Consider the following 13,555-nt stretch of genomic DNA (forward strand, 5'->3'; position numbering starts at 1 on the left):
TTTCCTCGGGTGAACTCTGCAACGGTTTCCCTGGGGCTGGTTCTTGGAACAGTGGACAAACACTTAAAAGTGACGAGGATCTGTAAAGACTCTTCCACTTCCGTACTGACTCTGCGCCAATTATGAATGTTCTTTGGAAAAACACTTTTTTAAAAAACTAAACTTCACAATTAAACTTTTATTTCGACAAACAAAGATTTTAGATACAACTCAATAATTTAAAATCAGACTTTACTTTAACATTTAAATTAGACTTTTATTTAGAGATTTTAATCAGACTGAAAAATATTGATTTTTACATGGTGTTTTATAATTTTATAATTGCTGATCTTGCTGTCCAATACGTCGCAATTAGGTCCAGAATGTTCAACGCTGCGACGCGACGTAGCCTCGTGTTGATTCCACGTGGTAGAATATACTGGATGGTAGCGGTCGTTGTACTATAACTAACATAAATCAGTCAATTCTGAACAATATTCTGAAAAATTCTGGGAACATTTTATAACCATTCGGCTGTCCCAAGTAGAAACAATTTAAGCGCCAATTTGAAAAATATTCACCAGAGTAGAAAACGTAAAGGAATCAACTTTTCAAATTTCTATTTTGTTTGAAATAAAAGTGAACACACATTAATTTAGTAAAAAATTGGAGGTTATTGATGGTCAATTGAAACCTCTACACTCTGGGTATAGAGATTTTTTAAAGAAAAGTATCACGAAATAAGGGGAAAATAGGAGAGAAGAGATTTAAGACAAAAGAAGAAGGGCTTAGCTCAGAAGGAAGAAAAAAAATCAAAACAGAGAGACACTAAATCTCAAGTGAGTGTTCGGGCTAGCTTCAATACACCGAATATTGGCTTTAGAGATATAAAATGAAAGATTTGATAATGAAATGATATTAATTAGGAAGAAGATGAGACCTGTTAATACAAAAACTTAATACAGCTAGGTAAGACCACTGGAGATAAATCGAGATAAAAGGGACGTTAAAGAGAGAAGAAAATGGGCGCCAACTCGGACAGCTCAACTTCTGGGACACAATATTTGAAAGCTCACTCTACTTAACTGTAGCGAAAAAGAAAAAACTAAGTTTTGGGCCCAGAATTTGAACAGCTCGAGATTTTTGAAGTAACGAACAACAGGAACTAAATGACACTGGTTACGACCACCTGAAATACAAAATACTAAATGCTAATCTTGTCTTGCTATTTTATATACTAGTGATACAGACTGAAATAAAACACCAACCTTAATACATACAAATATATTAATAATAAATGTGTTACATATACCTTAACAGTTTACATATAAGTCTATAAACACAATAACAGTGGTAGTGGGTGGTGTAACGGTCAAACAGGGCCAAAAAGCCACTAACATGCAATGAACCACTACACACTGCGCTAAGTAAAGTACCCCAGGCTGTGGGTGAAAAAACGTGATATAATTCAGGAATTTTTGAAACCTATCAGGTGTTGTAAAGGACGATGCCAGGAATAACTTCTACTAAAATGTGACCAAAAATATTGTGAGCTTTTTTTGTTATTGCGATTTTCATTTTTTAAATTTGCAATTTTTAAAGATTTTTAAGTTTGCAGCTTAGGATATTGATTCTAGAGAAAAACTTTTTAATATAAAGTTGTAGTAAATTAAAAAACCTACAATTTGAGCTATGGTAAGTTTAATTTCGTTTATTGGTTATTGCATAACAGCCCGCGAAAGGTCCAAAGTGGCCGTTTTTTACAATTGCGTTATTTATTGTACAAATAATTTTTTTTTTATTTTTTAAAGCTTTAAAATGGAGATCTTTCAATTCCAAACATAAAAAAATATTGTAAGGCCGGATTAAAGAATTTGTTGCTTAGATATTATAAATTGTTTATCCCAAGAGGTCAAATGTCGAAAGCTATAACTTTTTGAAAAAAAATCGTAGAGAGTTGGTGAAACATCCACTCTACTTATAAAGAGTTATATTTTCATATTCTGATACAAATAAATGCGTAAAATATTTTTAAACCTCTAATTTTTGGGTTTGAAAATAAGGGGGCAAATTTCGTTATAATCATTTAGAGCTGAAGCGGCCCTGTACATCCTATAAGTTTTTATCTTACAGATTATTGTTGCTGAAGATGAAACGAATATTGACAAAAAAATTAAAAATTTTTACGACCAACTGAAGCCGAGCTAAATGTTGAGTTTGAAAATAAGGGGGCAAATTTCGTTATAAACATTTAGAGCTGAAGCGGTCCTGTACATCCTATGAGTTTCTAACTTACATATTATTGTTGCTGATGACGAAACGAAGATTTATAAAAAAATAAAAATTTTCTACAACTAACTGAAGCCGAGATAATTGTTTCTTTTGTCTTAAATCGTAGTGCCTTTATTTAAAACAATTAAGAAATTATTTTACAGTCATTGGCTAAAAAAAGACTTATATTATCTTAAAATAAAAATTATTATAAAATATATTTACATATAATTATTAAAAATTATTTTTAAAATCGGTGCTTTTGCAAGCGGCCGAATTTTGCAAATCGCCCGGCTCGCTTCAAATCCGCGTGCTCGGAAAATGTTTACGAAACTTGTATTAAATTTTGACCGAAAACAATTTAATAATATTACCATTATAATATACAGTCTATTTACCACTGTAATTGTTTTTCTTGATAAACTTTTATATGTGAAATCTCATTTCTGAAAAAATAATATTAGAAAAATGATACATATATATGAAATATATAACTATATTTTTAATTTTTTCATTGTTATATAAATATAATAATAATAATGTTACTTCTTATTAGACAATATAAAACTTTTTCTTCTTGTAGTGACTATCCGTTTTGGATGTTCTCGACCATCATGGCAATTTGGCAAACCCCATTTGGAAATTGAGAACCAGGAAGGCGAAGGATTACCTTGCTAGAAAATTTACGTACGTCGTTCAACACAACAACTACAAATCTTTTTAGAGCAGCAGTACCGATTTAATGAGCAAGTACAGATTGCCATGATGGTCGCCAACATCCAAAACGGATAGTCACTACAAGAAGAAAAAGTTTTATATTGTATAATAAGAAGTACCATTATTATTATTATATTTATAAAACAATGAAAAAATTAAAAAGTCGTCCCAGGAACGCAACTCATAAATATTGGCAACATCATTTTAAAGTCTTCTACTTTAAAATGTATCATATGTATCTGAATTGCCGATATAAATGAGTCAAATTAAATAAATTATTAGAATAATTTTTTTACTAAACAACAACATTTTTGTTGATGTTAGTAGTATTTTGTATTTTGACAACGGCACCCGATTTGGGCGTCGAAACGTTAATAAAAATCATTTTTTAATAATATTGTGGCTTATTTCCCATTAAATAGTTAAAATTGTAAAAATGCCACAAGAAAATAGCTTCAGAACAACATTAAAAATATAGTTATATATTTCATATAATGTATCATTTTTGTAATATTATTTCTTCAGAAATGAGATTTCACATATAAAAGTTTAGCAAGAAAAACAAATACAGTGGTAAATAGAGTGTATATTATAATGGTAATATTATTAAATTGTTTTCGGTCAAAATTTAATACAAGTTACGTAAAAATTTTCCGAGCGCGCGGATTTGAAGCGAGCCGGGCGATTTGCAAAATTCGGCCGCTCGCAAAAGCACCGATTTTAAAAACAATTTTTAATAATTATATGTAACTATATTTTATAATAATTTTTATTTTAAGATAAAATAAGTCTTTCTTTAGTCAATGACTGTAAAATAATTTTTTAATTGTTATAAATAAAGGCACTACGATTTAAGAAAAAAGAAACAATTATCTCGGCTTCAGTTGGTCGTAGAAATTTTTAATTTTTTTATAAATCTTCGATTCGTCTTTAGCAACAATAATCTGTAAGTAAAAAACTTATAGGATGTACAGGGCCGCTTCAGCTCTAAATGTTTATAACGAAAATTGCCCCCTTATTTTCAAATCCAAAAATTAGAGGTTTAAAAATGTTTTACGCATTTATTTACATCAGAATATGAAAATATGACTCTTTAGAAGGAGACTGGATGTTTCACCAACTCTCTACGATTTTTTTTCAAAAAGTTATAGCCTTTGACATTTGACCTTTAGGGATAAACAATTTATAATATCTAAGCAACAAATTCGTTAATCCGGCCTTACAATATTTTTTATGTTTGTAATTGAAAGATCTTCATTTTAAAGCTTAAAAAAATAAAAAAAATATTTGTACAATAAATAACGCAATTGTAAAAAACGGCCATTTTGGAATTTCGCAGGCTGTTTTTCAATAACCAATAAACGAAATTAAACTTACCATAGCTCAAATTGTAGGTCGATTAATTTACTACAATTTTCTATTAAAAAGTTTTTCTCTAGAATCAATATCTTGAGCAGCAAAATTAAAAATCTTTAAAAATTGCAAATTTAACAAATGAAAATCGCAATAACAAAAAAAGCTCACAATATTTTTGGTCACATTTTAGTAGAAGTTATTCCTGGCATCGTCCTTTACAACACCTGATAGGTTTCAAAAATTCCTGAATTATATCCTGAAATCGACCTATTTTTCACCCACAGCCTGGAGTATTTATCACAAGGTATTTATCACAAAATCCAAAATCAAAGTCCGTTGGAATAGTTTTCTGTTTTTCAGTAAATATTTTTATTTCTGAATTTTATTTCCTGACTAGGTTTTGAACATATATGTACAGTGTTTTTATTTGGGAAACCTGAAAATATAGTATAAAATTTCCCACTTTTTAAAGATATTAAGTACCACCAATAATACTTTATTCAAGTACCTTTAACAAATATATAACAAATTGCAACAATTGAGTGGCCAGGTCTGGGTCATGTAATTGCTGTCATCTAGGGTTATGAAAAAGCTTGTCCACTAGTGTCTCTGAGACTGACCAAGTACGCCAAAACGATCATCCGTTTTCAGGCATCAAAGAAATAGGTTTCTCTATTATTTCTGTATAAGTACATATGTATACAAATTATATTAAATTCTCTATATAAACTAATTATAATATGCAGTTTTTAATTAAAAATTTTCGTTTATTGTTATAACTTTATATATATAATATTTAAATTAAGGCTTAGTCTTACAGCTTGTAGTTTTTTTAATAATTTGGGCTATTACAAAGTTATCTTACTCAAGATTCAGCCGACTTACAAGTGAAAAATCGACTAAATTCTGTAATTTTGCAATGTTTTTGCAGCATCTGTGTTTCTAATTATTGGTCAAGGTTTACCAAACATTATTTTGTAGATTTTTTTAAGAACAAAATTCATTTTGTAGAGACTATTTATATTTGTTAGTTTACGAATTATAATAACAATTAAATTGTTTATAATAAATTCTCGTCACTTCCTGCGAAAAAGAAAGTTATAAATTCGAATTCAGCAGGCCAAAATATTATTCAATTTTTATTCATATTTGATAATTAAGAGGAAACAGTAGCGATCAACAGGTAGCAAAAACGCGTTCCAAGATTGCGGCTGTAATTTTGAATATTTTTTCGAGATATTTGGCATACGTATTCGTAATATAATAAAGAATGGCGGTACAGAGCCCAATTTGAAAAATATATTAATATGTGGAAATTACTCTGTAATTAAATACAATATTAAAAAAACGAGCCTGTACCGCCATAAAGAACTAAACTAACGTTAATTATTCAAAGTGAGTTATGAGTAATTGAATGTATATTTTTTTCTACGAGTAGGTACTCAAATTTAAGTATCCAAGCTTAAATAACGGAAAAACGATGCATTTTATAAAATATACCTGCTAAACACTTGTCGAAGTAATTCGGAATACCTGTCAACTGAGCTTCAGAAGAAAGTACTAGCATCAAAATTAAGCAAGTTATGATGAAAATAAAAGAACCTTTTCGAATTTGTTAGGAAAAAGTGAAAAATAAAACATACGCCATTTCCACAAAAATTAAAATTTATAGTTTACAATAGTTTCTTTATATTAGCATAAGTAATGATTTAAAGAATTTGGACTGGTTTAGAATGCATATTTTTGGAAAAAGATATGATTTAAAAAATCAGAATTTTTAAAATGATCGTAATTTTCATTTTCTTTTGATAATAACTCCAAAAATACTCAATATACGTAATAAATAATGATATATAACCAAATTTCAGTATTTTCTGTATCAAATATTTTACCTTTTTTACTATTTCTTTAGGGTAAAAAAATAACCGAGATAGAAAGGTTTAAAGCTTAAACGTTAAAAAATTAAATTCAACGTGGCCCTTGAAACTAACTTTCAAATGGTTTTTAGGTGAACCTGATGTCGTAACATCGTTTAAAAAAACAATAACCTTCTTTGGAAAAAAAATTAAAAGATAAATTTTCAAACAAATTTGGAGCATAAATTTTAATGCTATCAACTTGTTCGGGATTCATGTGATAGATAAGGATTATATTTGCTTATAAGTGCTTTGACAAATGTTTAAGAAGTTTATGTTATAAAATGAATCATTTTCCCGTTATTTAAGCTTGAATACTTGGATTTTTTTGTAAGTTTTTTGTAAAAACTTATTGTTTTGAGTTATTTATGAAAAATCGGTTAAAAACATGCATTTTTCTCAGGAAAAATGAAAATCTTTGATCTTTAATAGTTCCAAAAGTTTTTACTTATTTTAATAACTTTATATAACAAATTTTCCTTGTAATTTGTCGCTCGATCTAATTATGGGGTTATTTTTAATAAAATAATTTTCACCCCCGAGAAGGGGTGCCATCCACCCCCAAGGTAAAAGCGCAAGTTTGCACCACGTCACCTTTGTTCCTTGAGATATTCTCTAACCACTCACCAATTTTCATGCAAATCGATGGAGGTTCAACGAAATCGGAGGAAATAGCTCAGTGACTGCACTTTTGTGACTTTTTCTGATTTCTTTCTTAGATGATTTCTGTTTTTTTTTTCTATTTTACTTTAATGGGTTGACTGGTATACCTACATTGTTTGAATAATTATATATAGACGATAATAGTTATTTATGTATCAAGGGCATTAAATAGATGTTTATACCCTAAGGGCGACAAGCTTTATATGTCGGCCGAGGGTATAAACATCTAATAATGCACGTGGGGCATCCAAATTTTATGTCATACCGGTTCATTTCATCAATTAAAGTTTTAATTTTATTTTATATTAATTAGAAATAATATTGCTATTGATTATGTATTTTAGAAAGGAACTACAACGTTAACCGGGTTTTATTGTTTCATATAGTTAATGGACCTCTAGATATGAAAAAACCGCGGAGTGCTACCATTTAAAGGGGTGCGTTTTTGAGAAAGGGGTGAATTAATCCCTAGGCACAAGGCGAATCAGGGTGAGGCGAATCAGGGTCTATTCACTTTTGGTATAAACACGTCTACAGGAAAATTGTTCCAGATTAAATTTACTATGCAAACGTCACTTTTTAAAGTCAAAAATATTTTTTTTTACAAAAATATTGTTATGATCTGCTTTCTCTTACTTTTATATTAATTAGTATTTATTTAATTAAATATTCAATTGTCGCAAATCATACATAAAATTAAGAAAAATAACAGGGTGCCTTTTTATCATACAAAAAATAACTAAATTATCTTAGGTTATACTTATCCTTTCTCGTGGTTTCAGTATCTCTTAGTTGATCCTTATCGGGATAAAATAGGAAAAAGGAACTAAATAGAAATACCATAAATAAGCAAATACAAATATCTTTTATTATCAAAAGCAATAATCTGAAAATTTATCAATCAAATCCTGTGGGCATAACTGTCCCAATGAAACTCTTACCACATAAATTAATTTTAATTCAAAATATTTATCGGTTTCTTCTTTGATAAAACAAACTAAACAAACAAATTTAGATATTCGCAAAACTACTTATACTTCCTATTAAATTTTTGAAATATTGGAATCTTAGTTCATATGCTTTTACTCAAAAAAATTAACTTCTGAACATAAAGAAAATCTATCACATAACTTATTGACTGACTTTTAATTAAGGGAGCTCTTCAAACAAACAGCTCTTCCTTGTTGATTATGTTAGGCTACCCATCAAAGCCCTCTCCGTTCTCAGCATCAATCCAACAGCATAACAGCAACTAATTCTCCAAAACCCGAGCCAGGCCTCTTTTGACCAGTACTCGTAAAAAAAACTCCAAAATTCTCTCCTCTCTTTCTTACAATAATATTCTCTCCCTTTAATTTTACAGAATCAAAGAGGTATTTCTTCTCAATTTGATCTGTCTCTCGTTCCACTTTTCAGCTACACTCTTCACTATCTAACAACCACTGGTACTTGCTTCTGAACTATTCACGAAACGGAAACGAAATTTGACTGCTCTTCTGCGATGCCGGTCACTTAATAATCTCCTTTTCCAAACTATCTGAATATTCAACCTTCTCTCATCCCCATTCCAAATTGCTAAGCCCATCAGAAACATTTCTCTCTTTTTTCATTCGAAAAACCCATGCATCCTTCCAAACAATTCCAACTTTCTCTACCTTACTTTTCTAAATATAATAATTACCTGTGGCTTTTGGCCTCCCCCGTAACAAAGCAACCGTTTTAAAATTATAATCCCCAAACAAATTGTCTATTCACATCACTATATTTACTAATAAGGATAACCCACTGCTTAAAAACTAACTTATAATAAATAGTTACAAATCAATATACAGGGTGTATCAAATTTATGTGCCCCCGTTATACAAAAAAAATAAAATTTTTATTCTATCTTTGATTGACAAAATGATACACAATAATATATTCAAAAGAAAAGCAAGAAAAAAACACGAAAGATAGCAATTTGGTTTTTTGCCCATAACTTTTTTCCACTGATGTATAGGTATAGGCATTGTTTCACAGAAAATAAGCTCCATTGTTCCTGTTTAAAATGTCGTTTGGTAGAAGTCTCTATAGCTTACAGTTTTAAAAATATGATTTTTCAAATTTCGCGACTCAGCGATTTTGGTCCATTTTCCTTGATACTTCTCAAACATTGCTCTGTAACTTTTTTTTACGTAGCTTTAGGTATATGCAATAGGCATTTAATAGGAATAAAAATAAATTAACTTTAAAATGGTCTATTGTAGAAGGCTGTATAACTATTTTTAACTTTCCGCCGGTAACGTGAATTCTTGTAACATAGTTGGTAACGTCGGTCTACGACACCGACTTTTTTAATAATGAATATCTTAGGTTGTGATTTTCTGTTAATATTTTGATGTGACTAAATGTTTAATATAACTATATTTAAATAAAAATATAGTAAGAAATGATCAATATTTATTTATGTTCGAGAAAAAAATGCACATTAAAAAAATTGGCTTCTTTTAGATACTAACATAATTGACAAACAATTTACAAAAACATGTCAAGTTTTTGAATACAAAATATCAACAAACATATCGACAAGGGTTGAAATGTCACAAAAAAAATAAAATTATTCAACAAATGTCCAACACAAACTGAAATTATTGTCCGTTAGTTTCCTCATTTTTTTATACACTCCACTACACCGCACTGTCCGGTTCTGGTTCGGAATTAGCAACAATTTCGTCGAAAAGTTGTTGCAACCTGATTTGTTCTCTTTCATAATAAATATTCACATACAACTCCTAAAATTAATATCTATTATTTAAATTGACTATGGACCAAAAACAACAAAAACTTACCGTTAAGTATAGCATAAATGGTAACCTCGGTCTCTCACACCGTCAGGTCAAATAACATATGAACTATCCACACTTGGCCACAGATATTTCAAGACTAAATAGTGTGATAAGAATTTGAAAGCTACCTGGCCGCGCGGACAAAAAAATATGCGCATTTGAATTTTACCGCGAAAAATCCATTACGTCGGTGTCAGGGACCGTACGTTACCACTCGAAGGTTAAGCAAGATATGGTTGTTCAAAATTTTATACTTTTAATGATTTTTGATATATTTCACGATTATTTTTTAATTTCTCATTATAACTTTTTTTGTTGTATATTTAGGTATATACATTGTACAATGTAAAAATTTTTTACAATTGTAAAAAAAAAGCTTATTTTCTTTACTTTAAAATGGTGTATTGTAAAAACTCCAGGACTATTTTTAAACAAAATATGCTTTTTCAAAATGTGACATATACACATGCAATAGGTCCCACTAAGTTGGAACCATTTGGAAAAATTTTTACTAATAAATTTATGAAAAATAAATTATTCTCCATAAAATGCTCTACATAGTATAAAACCTAGGATCCAGTCATGTCATCAGATATAAAATTTTATCAATAATGTACAAGGTATGTTAAATAATATGAATTTCACTCAAGAGTAAAGTACCTTTATATTTCACAATATCGAAAATTGTTATTAAGAAAAGTTATTTGGAATTGAAAATTATGTTATAATATGCAAATATATTCTTCTAATTAAAAAAAAATAAAATTTTTCTCGAATTACGGATACCTTTGGACATCCTACGGATATCTTGTTTAAAAATAGTCCTCGAATTTTTTGTAATACACCATTTTAAAGTAAAGAAAATAAGCTTTTTTATTCCACAATGTATATACCTAAATGTTCAAGAAAAAAAGTCATAATGAGAAATTTAAGAAATAATCATTAAAAATATCAAAAATCATTAAAAGTATAAAACCTTAAAAAGGCATAATAGTGCGTTTATCTCGAAAACTATGCATTTTGCGAAAAAACTTGTAAGAACATTTTTTGCTAAGACTGACCCAAAAAACACAAAAAAGTTTTGTTTTACCAAAAATCACTTTAGATCTGCCGTTAATATAGGGGTGGGCGGAGGGGGTAACAAGGCACTATCGCCCTTTCGGCCAAGATTCAGTTTTTCATTGTTCAAGGTCTCAGGTAAAAGAATCCGAACATAGTTGCCGGTCCTCAGGTTTTGCATACTCAAGTGCTTCCACCCACATAACAATTTAATGTTCTTAGTAGATTCATAGAACATACTTTTCAGAAAAAGTATATACTGAGAATATGCGTAATTACCATTGGGAATGTGCAGAGCACATACTGAGTATATACTACATTACAGTACTTAAACGTTCTATGTATATACTTAGAATGTACTACCGAACTTCTTTTCAGTATCTACTAATTACTTTTTAGGATATTCCAAGGACGTGCAATAAACCTTCTATTTATATACTTAGAACGTACTATCGTACATCTTTTTAGTATCTGGGAAGAATATACTTTTAAGAATATCCCAAGGAAGGATAGCCTATATTGCTCAGAAGTATGTTTTCAGCGTCACCTCATCTCATCTTAGGTTCTACTGGTTCTACCAAGTACCTAGTTACATATTCTAATTGCATATTTGAGAATGTAGTTAGCACATTCTACAATATTACTTAAAAAGTAAGTAGGTATAAATTTTAGTTATTTATTATAAATATTATATAATATTTATCTAAACTAACCTATAAGTAACTAAAATTTATATACTTAAATATATGTACTTACCTACTATTTAAGTAATATTGAGTTACCAAAATGAATCATATTTTGAAGCACCGCAAACAAAATAAAGAGATTATGTATGTTCCTAATAGTCCTACTCCTTTTAGTACTTTATCTTTCGCATTCATCCTTACCATAACACTGCATAATTAGACACAAATGTCTGTTTTCGTTTTCATATTTTACCGTTGCGTACTTAATCCCTATCCAGGTAGAAAATGGTCAGAATAAGGCCGATGCCACATTATGCGTTTTGACCGGATGCGGTGAAAACTCATCCGTTTCCAACGCAACCGGACCGACCTGTCACACTATGCGTTTAGTCTGGTGCAGTTTGTAAGCGCGTACCGATGACTCAAAACGCATCCGGTTCCAACGCAACCGGACCGATCTGTCACACTATGCGTTTTCACCGGATGCGGCGGAAACGCATCCGGTTAAAACGCATAATCTGGCATCGACCTGAGACTGGCCGTTTGCAGTTGAATGGAATGGCCCATATCACGTCGATATAATTCCGATCCGATCTTTTATAAATACTTGCTTTTACGATCTGGTGATAAAAATGGTGCATGATGTTTTCTTTCAGTTCTTTGTAGCTGAATATACCTAATCCAACGATGTAAAAATACTCATGGTAAACTCGAAATGGTAAATTCATTTTAATTATGAAAACGAACATTTTTGTTTCGTTAATACAATTAATGTTTAAATTTTTTTACCATACAATTAAAACAATGTTAAGAAATTAATTCGTCCAATACTAACTACATACATAAATTTTATTAATTATTCTATAAATAACGAAGTTAATTATCCATAAAGCTAACATTATTAGATATTTATTATTTTTAAAATATTTTAAAAGTATATATGTACTTATAAGTATGTGTTAAGAATATGCTCAAATATACTTTTCAAGAACATTCAATAAAGGTATATTCTAAGAATAAACTTTTACGAATATTCTGAGATACTACGTACACAAATGTGCTCAGTATATTCGGTACGAGAATATTCTTTGAAGTATATGCAAAGAACATGAAATTTAGAACGTTTTTTAAGGTACATGCTATGCATGTACTACGCATAATATACTAAAAAGGATATACTCCGACGAATGTTGGTAGTATATGCTTTGAACATGATGCGAACATCATTGTTATGTGGGCAGGGCCCGGTCTATAACTTGCCTAAAAAGAATTGTACAACCTTATACAATAGATCATTTTAAAGGTAATTGACTTATATTTCTGCTAAATGTACCATTGCATATACCTAGAAATGGGTAGAAAAAAGTTACAGAACATGTCTCACAACATTGAGGTTTGCAAAATAATGGGGAAAATGGCTCAAAAATGCTGTGAGCGGCGAATTTAAAAAATTTTATTTCCGAAACTATAAACCCTAGAGACTTTTACCAAACTTTATTTTAAAGAGGAAGGGTGGAAGTTATTTTTCACTAAAGCAATGCCTATATCTATATCCCTGTGAAAAAAAGTTATGGGGCAAAACAAAATTGCTTTCTTTCGTGTTTTTTTATATATTATATATGTTTTAAAAAAATATATTTTTGACTTTAAAATGTGATATTTCGATAGCAAATTTAACCTGGAACAATTTTACTGTAAACGTGTTTCTACCAAAAGTGCATAGAACTCACCCTAATTCACCCTGTGCCTAGGGACTAATTCACCCCTTTCTCAAAACGCACCCATTTAAATGGTAGCACTCCGCGGTTTTTTTAAACATAGAGATCCATTGACCATATAAGACAATAAAATCCCGTTAACGTTGTAGTTAGTTCCTTTTAGCTCTCTTATTTTGAACATAATCAATAGCCTATTGTATCGCAGCAGGTATTTAGTACCGTTGCTTGGAAAGTGATGTTTGTTAGTAAATTGTTGTTAACGTAAACAAAGTTTTTCTATGTGACATTGTCAAAATAAAGTCAGAATGCAAGAGAAATTCGACAAGGAATACGCTAAATTTTAACAGTTAATGGCAGAAAATAAT

The 13,555-nt window shown here is 29.9% G+C and overlaps 1 protein-coding gene across 1 annotated transcript in view; it reads left to right on the forward strand.

Moving 5' to 3' along the window:
- Positions 1 to 13,555, forward strand: part of LOC114329450 (fatty acyl-CoA reductase wat) — a 241,967-nt gene that overhangs the window by 130,618 nt on the left and 97,794 nt on the right. The window lies entirely within an intron of this gene.

This window comes from Diabrotica virgifera, chromosome 3, assembly GCF_917563875.1.
Source record: "Diabrotica virgifera virgifera chromosome 3, PGI_DIABVI_V3a".
In the NCBI taxonomy this organism is placed as follows: domain Eukaryota; kingdom Metazoa; phylum Arthropoda; class Insecta; order Coleoptera; family Chrysomelidae; genus Diabrotica; species Diabrotica virgifera.